Genomic DNA, 11,066 nt, shown 5'->3' with positions numbered 1-11,066 from the left:
ATGGTTGATGAGTTCTATGCTATTCCCATAGGGGATCACACGATCATTGATGCTATATCAGAGTGACACAATAAAAGGGTTATTTAAATAATTAATCCATAACACAAGAGAAATAAAAACTTACAATTTTTCATGAAATATGTACTTTAATGAGACCACATATTGGTGCAAATACAACTAAATTTATGAGTAATAGTGTTGTGCTATTAAACTTTTTATGCAAAAAAGTCATCAAATTGAAGTGTTTTTATGCAACGAATAAAGTATAATGTTTTAGTAAAGGTGAGGGTGGCATTGCGGGAAGGCCTTATCCAAAAATAGAATTGAACATGACTGATAAATATGTGTACTATATCGTGAATGTTGCCCATTTTAGTCATTTTTATGAGGGTTTCTTTTTGGCTTGGAACTGGATTTTGTTACGTGCCCCCCCCCCTCCTAGATCTGCCTATGCCCCAGAGTGAGCCTCAGACAGGTGAATTTTGCAATCGGGTAGTTTCCTTCATCAAAGAAAACGAAAGGCATTGATTGCGATTCATTACCCACCATTAGTGTAGGTATTCATAATATGCAAATTATTTGGTTTTAGAAATCCCAATTTAGACGAATAGCAATGGTCAATTTTAACCTCATCTGAAAAAGGCCAGATTGGCGCCCATGCGATTCCACTCCAGGTGACGTCACAGGGACCTAGACGAGTGGATAGGAGTTTTACATTGTCTGAGATTACCAATGCATGCATGAGGCACAGAGCTCAGGGATATATCTCTTAATAATCACTAATTAAAATTGCTTGTGATAGGAAAGTTTCCTTGGTTTGAGATGGTATTAATAATCCTTATTTAAGCCAAGCCCTACCTGCTAGCAGCCTGCGTGGTATCAGCACTCAAGCCTCGGCCCAAGGTCACCTCATAGGGCGACAGCTGGAACCAGAAATACGTCACACGGACTTTTCCCATTATTCCTACTTAGCCGTTGCGTTTTCGCGCGCTTGAAAATTTTCACTTTTCATTCATATCGTCATATAAAAATCTAAGAGCGTGAAATGCTTTCACCAGGAATGATAATCTTTCAATTTAGGCAATAAAAAACAAATAGGAAAACACCCTACTCCAGAGTATTGTGTCAGCTCCTTCCTCTGGAACACCTCGCACAGTGGAGTAGCCAGGAATTTCGTTCGGGGGAGGGCGGGTCTTAAACCATGGAGGTCCGGGGGAAAATACGAAAACAGGGTGCTAAATAGAGGCTTTTGAACTAATTTCACTTTTCCTAATCGAAAAATCTAAATTTTTCAAAGAATCTTTTGTAAAGCCATTATTTTTCAATGTTTTGTTTTCTTTTATTGTGAAGCGAAATAATTGTGTTTTTATATTTTGGGGGGGTCCGGACCCCCTTCTCGCTGCGCCAATGACCTTGTACTTCGAGGATTTTTATTGGGAGTGTCCGAAGGATTTACCGGGGATAATTTTACAATTGGGTAGTTTCCTTCATCAAAGGAAACGAAATGCATTGATTGCGATTCCTTACCCAGCATTAGTGTATTCATGATATACAAATTATTTGGTTTTAGAAATCTCGCCCCAGGGTCACCTCACACGGCGACAGCTGGAACCAGAATGACGTCACAAGGACTTTTCCCATCATTCCTACTTAGCCGCCGCTGGGTACTCTGCTACCTGCTAGCAGCCTGCATCGTAGCAGTGCTCATAGCCTCGCACCAAGGTGGCCTCATACGATGGTATCCAGAACCAGAATGACAGCATATGGGCTTTTACCAGGATTCATAATTAGCTGTCTCGCTTGAATATTTTCACTTTTCGTTTAATCGCCAAAAATAGATATCGTCATTCAAAAATCTAAGAGCGTGAAATGCGTACTCCAGGAGTAATAATCTTTCGATTTAGGCAATAAAAATAACAGGAAACCACCCTATTACATGAACCCTGTCGAATGGTCTTAATTTCCACCTTTCTCTTCATCCTCGGAATAAAAAGTTAGGGCAAGCCAGGGAAACAAAAAGATAAAACGAAGTTATCAAAGGGGAAGCACTTTAAATAAAAATCGCTCACGCAGCAAACTCAGCTGCCATGAGAGCAGTGGATTCATTAGGAATTAAACAGTGTAACACGAGGTAGTTTTAAAGGAAGTGAAGAAAAATTATGAATAAAAATGTTACTCATCATTTTTACAAAAATTTTATTTTGACACGAACTGACCCCTCAAAAAATATATGATGTGAACATAATTCTGTTTAATACCATCATATAAGCTTGTAAATTTAAACATTTTCTGTTGACAGTGGTTTTTAGTTGATTAAGCGCCTCAAAAATACAATTTTAAGGCGTGATAATTAAATTTTACCACATTGCAGTGAGTGCCAATTTACTATGTCTGGGTAATAATATGCATACGTCTACAAATATAATTGTCAGGCAAATGATGTTTTCATTCAACACAGCAACTTACGAACATATTTTGAGGCATAGTAACTGACAAAATTAAATTTTATCTTGTTTTGCTATGAACGCCATTTCAATAAGTCAGGGGTTGTGTCATCTATCTAACTCTGCGGTCAGATGACGCGGCGGACGGAGCTCGATATTGAGGATGCAGCCTCTAAAAAAAGGAAAGATGACAATGGAAATAGAGAAAAAACTAGTTAGACAGAATGATATATCCTATCATCTGGGGTGATAATTTGTGCATATATTTCGCTCTCATCTTCAGCCTTTTATTTTCTATTTTATATTCTTTAGCATAAATTGGAAATTCATCATTATTAGATAGTCACTTGTCCAGTTTATTGCTCACAGTATTTCACTGTAAGAAGAAAGAGAAATTTTAAAATAATCTTTTTAGCAAAACAATATTTACCTACATATCATTTGAATATGTACTATGATATTTTCCGCATTGTGACCATGAAGGCCTTTTGCACACACGTAACAAAATGCATGAAATACTATAATTCCACAGGTACCATTATAGCAAATATTTTCATAGTTCCAGAACCATGAGTTATCAGAACCAGGTACATAGATCCAGACAAGCTTCACAATTTTTGGATCAAGTAGTTTACGTTAACGGAAGCTCACGGACCGCTAGGTAAAAGCTCTGCTAAAATTGTTCTAGACCCAAAACTAAACCCCCCTTATTCAACTAAAGAAGGACTGACAGACTAATTGAAATTGCATAAGAAAGGAGAAGAATAGAAAGAATGATCAAAAGCATTCTTTCTGTTCTTCTGCAGGTCTGGCGAGGTCGGCTGGTCGGCAATCGCCGAGGGCCCCGAGCTTAGGGGCCCCCCACAAGGCTCCTACCTAACTTGAAGCTAACGTAAAAGGTGCATTGAAAAAGATTCAGATTACTTTAGCCCTTGAGCCAAAGTTTTTTTTGCAATTATAAAATTCCACTTATCAATATGCTATTTTATTTACAGCGTACTAAATGTAATGAGATTATATAAATTAATGAATAAAATAAAGGCGTCGGAAGATAAAAGAGAACCTGATACTTTTTTGAAAGAGTCATTGGAAAAGGATATTGTGGAAGCATTTTTTATTTCAGAGCAGTTTAAAGGAACAAATTCACTAAATAGATAAGAGAACCATATTGCATTCTTAAATTTTATAAGCTGTGAAATTTACACTTTTCATAGTACTTTTTCTTACGAAATTACTATTTTTCATTGACTTTTAAACTGGTTTTAAAGAGCCAGAAAAGCGTCAAAATCCGTTTCCGAGCTTAAATTTCCTTATATTTTCTAGGGAAGGACCCCCGAATCGCCAAGTAGGGAGGGCCCCATCATGAGCCTCAGCCGAGGGCCCCCAATCACCTAGCGAGTTGCCATCGCGCGTTTAATCAGAAAGGAACCTGCGTTTGCCTTCGAGGCGTATTTTTCGAGAGGGCGATTTTTGAGGGCCTATTTGGAAGTCACTGATTTATCCTGTTGTGATTTTTTTCTTTGAAGTTCCTCGAAATACCGTATTTATTTGAACCCGCCCAAGGACCCTACAAGCTTTGAAGACCAAGATCCAGGAAGAAATAGCCAACATAACCGCTGCTTTGTTTGCAAGAGTCATGATAAACACCAGAAATCAGTTTACTTAGTGTATGGGGAGTGGGGGACGTCACCTACCTGGATAGTGATAGTTGAAACAGCAATAGTATATTTCCACACTTTTTAATTCTTCCTCGGCCTGTCTTATGAGACAGCTCTTGATAATGATGCCTAAGACTTTTTTATTTCAGATTTTTCTTTCAGACTTTATTTCAGACGTAAGACTTTTTCCAGCTCTTGACAATGATGCGTAATGTCCTAAGACAGCTCTTGATAATGATGGGTAAGCATTGACACCGGTCGAGGAAGAATTAAAAAGTGTGGAAAAATACAACTGCTCTTTCAATTATCACTATCCATGGACTTCCACAAAGTCAACTCGTCAACAATCAATTTGTCACCTACCTGATTTGATCTTCGAAACTGTGTAAAAAAGAACTCTAGATATGTTCCTACGTTATAAAAAAATTCTGATAATACAATTGGTTTCGAAACAAGGAAGTTATGATGCCGCACCCTGCAGAATCGTGTTACTTGGTTTTATCGCGCCTAACGACAGGTTGACTCATGCAGCGATCAGACGAACACCGAGTTGAATTCGCAAATGTCGACTATGCTGCAGGATGTAACGACAAAATTTCATTCACCGCCAGTGGCGTAGCCAGGGGGAGGGGCGGGGGGTTCGGACCCAAAAACACAATCATTTTCCTTCATAAAATAAAACAAATTATTGAAAAATCATGAATTTAAAAAATATTTCTATAACAAATTAAGTTTTTTCGATTATGAAAAGTGTTAAAATTAGTTTAAAACCCATTACTTACTACCCTGTTTTTCAAAAATTTCCCCCCCTGGTTTTGGACCCCCCGAACGAAATTCCTGGCTACTCCACTGTTCACCGTCAGGGCCGGTTTAAGCGGCAAGCAAAATACGCGGCCGTGTAGGGCGCCAAGCAAAAGGGGGCGCCTAAGAGCTCAGTCTAATGTCCAGTACTAATCAAGCAAGGAGATTAAAGGTTGAAGGTTGATTAAATTCGCAATATTATTGTAGAGGTAAGGACATATCGTAAAGTGGATACCCATACTCCCACTACTCAGGCCCGTCGCTAGCTGATCTGGCGCCCGGGGCAAACTGGGATTGCCCCCCCACCCCGCAATAACATTGATATATATGCAATCGGGAGATTTGAAAAAAATAGTTGAAAACATTTTTTCATAATAAAGATATTTTATTGATTATTAAAGTAAAACAAACAAGGATATTTAAAAATTTCGGAAAAAAAACTTTTGCCGACCGCGTAAGACACGAGCCGATGTTATATGTGCCTGGGTTTTGCGACGTGAAGGATACTCGAAGCTCTTTCATTGTGTTGAAGAGAGCTGAGAGTGCCATACAGCGGATAACGTTGCTAGTCAAAATTAAAAAAAAAAAAATTAGTCGGCGAATACGGTGCGCCCCCAACTTGCTGCGCCCCGGGCAAAATGGCCTGCCACTGCTCGGGTTATTGTTAATCTCAAATGGACTCGTCCTGCCGTCCGTCGCTCGGTCACCTACTGACTCATTCGTATCAGTACTCCGATATTTTATGCATGATTGGTTTTTAAGCTCTAAAAATATCCCATTCAATATCGGTATAAAAACAAGGAAGTATTACGTTTATGCTGATTTTTAAGTCTCGACCCTTATTCCTTAAGCATTTCTATTTATTTTAAAATGTATCCAGAGAGAATCCCTACTATCTCTGAGGTTATTTTTCAGGGGGGGGGCGCCGGAATGTTGCCCACTTACACTAGAAAAATGTCCAGAACCGGCCCTGGATGTAACAACAAAATTTCATTCGCCGCGCGCTCGCTCGATCTCATTTTCTCAGAAAACTTATTTTCTTTTCCCAATTCAGAGGGTCACGTAACCAAATTATGAACTGACGAGCACCTACGAGTAGGACAGCCTGAAAAATTAGCATTGTCCGAGCACAGCATCCTTGAAAAGCAAATGATTCACTGGGAAGAAACGAATCTCCTGTGTCGATCCATGGATGCTGGGATCGCTTAGTGAAAGAATCCATTCAGATTCGACAGCACGGCAGCACGATCAACAGAGGTTACGGCCACAGCATTAGCTATATATGGGACCACCTCGTGAAAATCCGAGGCAGCCAATTAGGAGCCGCCGAGAGGGCATCCGCTCTCCACCACGGATATTTGTATATATTCCCCGAGACATGGACGGAATGGCATTGGAGCACTTCGACCTTTATTGAAATCTACTTCGCCACTGAGCCTCAAAACCAAACTTCTCCTGTATAACAGCTGCATCAAGCCTCTTCTGTCATATGCTTCCCCCGCCTGGCTCCACGCAGCTGCGACGCATCTCAAACGCATCCAATCAGCAGGAAACGTCATCGCCAAAAGAATTGTCGGAGCACCTTGGTTCATGTGGAACAAAACTATCAGGACAGCCCTTAAACCAACCCCTCTCCTTTCTGTTTCGAAATCATACCTTCCCCGGTTCGAGAAATCCTTCGCTGCTACGCAAAACGAACTCCTAACAACTCTTTGGTATTATACCCCATCACCATACGCCAAGCACAAAGTCCCCAAAACTGCCCTTATCCCCTCCCACATTCCCACCCACACTTAGTCTAGTCTACGACACAACGCCATGAAGACACCGCGAAAATAAAACGCTTGGAACCATCAAAAGTCCAGAACTTCTCAGTACACAGGTAAATCAGCTGGGAACTTGAGCTACCATCAAAATCCGCGAAATGTCAGCGTAGCGTAGTGGAATGGCATTGGATTCCTGAATCCCTGAAGACGAGAGTCGATTGCTTATCGAAACATTGGAAGGAGACATGGAGGACCTTACCCGGTGTGAGACCCGATAAATCTTCACCGAACACCTAAATGCATGATAATAAAGCAAATACTTACTACGTATAGATTTTTTTAAATTTAAAAAATGACGAAATTATATTAGCCAAGGGAGGTCGCCACCCTTGCACGCCGTATTACTGGACTTGTCGGATTACCGCAGAGCTGGATTACAGAGATTGTACTGTGATGAATCGCTGCGCCACCCACCTCCCCCTCTAAAATACAAAAGAAAATAAAATCTAATAAAACAATGCAAACGAAAGCTTCGCGATTCGTCAAAAACTACTACGGGCGCACAGACAGCGTTATCCACATGTTAGGCGAATAGGGTGGTTTCCTATTATTTTTTTATTGCCTAAATCGAAAGATTCTTACTCCTGGAGTACGTATTTCACGCTTTTAGATTTTTAAATGGCGATATCTATTTTTCGCGATTAAATGAAAAGTGAAAAATTTCAAGCGCGCGAAAACGCGACGCGTAAGTAGGAATGATGGGAAAAAGTCCGTGCGACGCATTTCTGGTTCCCCCTCCCGCCTTGTGAGGTGACCTTGATCGAGGCTCTGAGCGCTAATAGGACGCAGGATGCTAGCGGGTAGCGGAGTACCTTGCTGGCTGGTAGCGCTTGGCTTAAAAAAGGTTTATTAATACCTTATCAAACGAAGAAAACTTTCCGACCTAAGCCAGTTTTAATAGGTGATTATTAAGACATGTTTCCCTGAGCTCTGTGCCTCATGCATGCATTGGTAACCTCAGACGATGTATAACTCCTATCCTCTCGTGTAGAAACTAGGTCCCTGTGACGTCACGTGGAGTGGAATCGCATGGGCGCCAATCTGTCCTTTTTCAAATGAGGATAAAATTTGACCCTTGCCATTCGTCAAAACCGGTATTTCAAAAACCAAATAATTTGTGTATTATGAATACAGTAATGGTGGGTAACGAATCGCAATCAATGCCTTTCGTTTTCTTTGATGAAGGAAACTACCCTATTAGGCTGACAGCCGCTAGAGACTCGGAGGCTGCGCGCTAGGCTTAGATTGCTCCAGCAATTTGAAATAGATATTTTTTAGAGCGACACGGAGAACATCATATTAGTGCCCCACTATATTTCGAGGTCCGACAGAGGCGATACATTAAGAGAGATATTTAGCCGAACGGATAGATAAGAGAATTCGTTTAAGAGGACTTTAATAAATGCTGGTCGTAATCTTGTTTGAGCATTTCCTTTTTATGTGTAAACGGCTGGTGTCCTAACATCCCCTGCCACACGCCTTTTTAGGCGGCTTGCGAGGTAGTATGTAGGTGTAAAAAAAGACCGTTACCGACCCAAAAACCATTGAGAAGTCTTAATGGAGACTTCTTCCAAAAAAGGAGTAACATAGACTGATGATATCAGAACGTCTTCCATACAAATACGATCGCAAGAGTCGAGGGTGAATCTCCCCCGTGTGGTATATTGTGCCGCATTTGTTTTTGAGGCGGCACACCTACCTTTACGGAGTTACTCGCTTTCAATGATCGCGATTCTGACGAAATTGTGCATAATATTTTTGATAATTGTTGAGAATGGTGAAGGTGCAAGTAAGAGAGAAAGAAGCCTTTTCTACCGGCAGTTAAGAAAATATTTTGTGCGTGATCAACAAATTAATATCTGGTGAGATGGTAGAGAAAATATTGGAGCTACTTGATGATCACTCAATCTTAGTGATCCGAGCGTTAGTATAAACAAGTGAAATTACAGCTCACCCCAGACGAAGCTACAGGCTTCCACGTGACACACATTTCGGACGAAAGGTCAGTGTCTTTCCTTAGTCCACCTCAGAATATAAAGATTTTCTTTTGGGGGGCGTTTGAAGGCTTCTCACGGGGTTCAAACCGGCACCCTCTTATCAGTGGACCAAAGCTGATACCACTTGGCCTCCACACCAAATTGTGTACTTCAAGATTTAGAAGGTCACTATAAAAATACCTAAAAAGCAAAAAGACTTATTCGTACAAAGTCACGTACTTAAAAAGGGTGAGGTGTGAAATACCGACGCCTTCAGTAAAGAAAGAGAAGAGAGAATTCGGAAGTAGGAGATACAGTTTCGCAGGAAAATAACATAAGAGGGTAAAAGACGCGAAGACCTTATTGAAACTGGCGAAAATAATAGCAATGCTAAATGTGCCTTATAATGATAAGTTATGGACTAAAAAGCCATGCAGTCAATGCTTTAGATGAATTTTATTTATTTACCGAACGTATAATTTTGGTAACTATGGTGATCTTCAAAATATTGATAAAAATGAAGACGTGGGAAAAATAACTGCAGGATATTTTCAGAGGAAAAAACATTTGATTTCAAATCAATTTTAATTATAGTTTGAATAAAATTATGTTGCAGTAGACTAGGTAAAATGGAGGGAAAAATTCTGTTCGTTCCGTAAAATACCAATCATCTCAAATATGTCAGCAATAAAGAATGTAGCAATCAGAATATCGTCTAAGAGTGCCTATGATGATAATTTTCTGGTAGAGTGATGAGTTAGCGTCAGTATTAGTAACTCGTGTGGTGCGTATGTAATCAAGACACTAACTTTTAAGGTAGCTAATGGAATCCTCTTTTAGATAAAATTCTGATTTTAATTTCTTCCTTAGACACGCGTTGCCACACGAGTTCATTGCCGTAGTACTATACTGGACGCGCTCGAGACTATTTCTCAGAGTGAAACTCTCTTAACTGGGGACATAAGCTTTGCCTTGTGGTCTTCCCTCTGAAATCGAGAAATATAACGACGCATTTAGAGATGATAGACGAATGCCACTAGGAGGCCTTAGTAATAGAGTCAGTTAAACTGGCCCGTTGAAGACGTAGCGGTTATAGGTAATACCTAATTTTTTTAGCTCAGCGTATAAAGCACTGCCAATGTTAAGTGCTGATAAAATGTTGTCTGCATTATAGGAAAATAAATATCCAATTATTGAGTATAATTAATTTTCATTGTTTAATTTCATCATGTTAGTAAATTAAAACTGTTAAGAAAATGTCGCATACTAATACATTTCGTCGAAAGAATAGGATTAACGCCGAATGCAGCGACGGACTTGGTGGCTTCGATTATTCGCACTTGGAGGATATGTTTTTGCACCAATTGGCGTAAATTGAAGGGATTTCCCGAAAGAATTGAAAAATGAGAACCAACCTATTAATGCAGTTGCTAGCGCTGGACCGACTTTTGAGAGATGGAAACTAAACAATATAGTAGCGCCTGAAAGATAACTTTGTATTATATTATTTTGTGAGTGGTGTTATTCCATGGCATCTCACCCCAGAAAGGTGCATGTCGTTATGTATCCTCATGCAACCAGCCGTGCTTAATTTTATCCTTTGTTTTCTTGCAACTTCTGGTTTATTTCCTTCGGTACTACCCACTTAATTTCATAAATGGTATGGCCTTTGTTTACCTCTATTATGCATTAAACGTTTTATTCTCCATTATAAAGTGTAAATTGCCTGAAACATTGTCTAGTCAATATTTGAAGTTTTTTTTTTGAGGATGGCTTAAGCTAGATTTTCCAAATAAATTCTTAGTGTGTCACAAAATGTTCCGCAAAATTTTACATTAAAGATATGGTTACATACACAATCTGTTTTTGATTCAGCTGTATACAACTGCCTTGCGAATAGAACCAGAAGATATGAGATAATAGATTTGAAATATGATCTGAAGAATTTTAACTAATACAGCTGAACGGAAAAATCCGTGACTCAGATTATTTTGATTCAACGAGTATGAAATTCACCAGCATCCTGCTGATTTCACGCGGTATACACTAATTGTTAGTGATACAATTTCCCTCCGCGAGCCACAGCAGTGGTTAAATAAGTATGATTTTCAACGGCATCATTTCCGTTTTTCCGAGCTCATTTCCGAGGATTTATTATAACTACCACACACGAATGTGGTCTGTGTTTTACTCGTGGCAATGCCGAAAGCGATTGGTAGATTGTAATAAACAAGCGGATCTGTTATGTTGACTCTTACGTACTTAGACCGACTGATTTGTCAACATCCGGTTTCATTCGTATTATTATTCTTGTTGATGAAAACTAAGCTTGCATGATGCGGTACAGGAAAAGTAATTTAA

This window comes from Ischnura elegans, chromosome X, assembly GCF_921293095.1.
Source record: "Ischnura elegans chromosome X, ioIscEleg1.1, whole genome shotgun sequence".
NCBI lineage: Eukaryota > Metazoa > Arthropoda > Insecta > Odonata > Coenagrionidae > Ischnura > Ischnura elegans.
Note: the sequence above shows the minus strand (reverse complement) of the source record.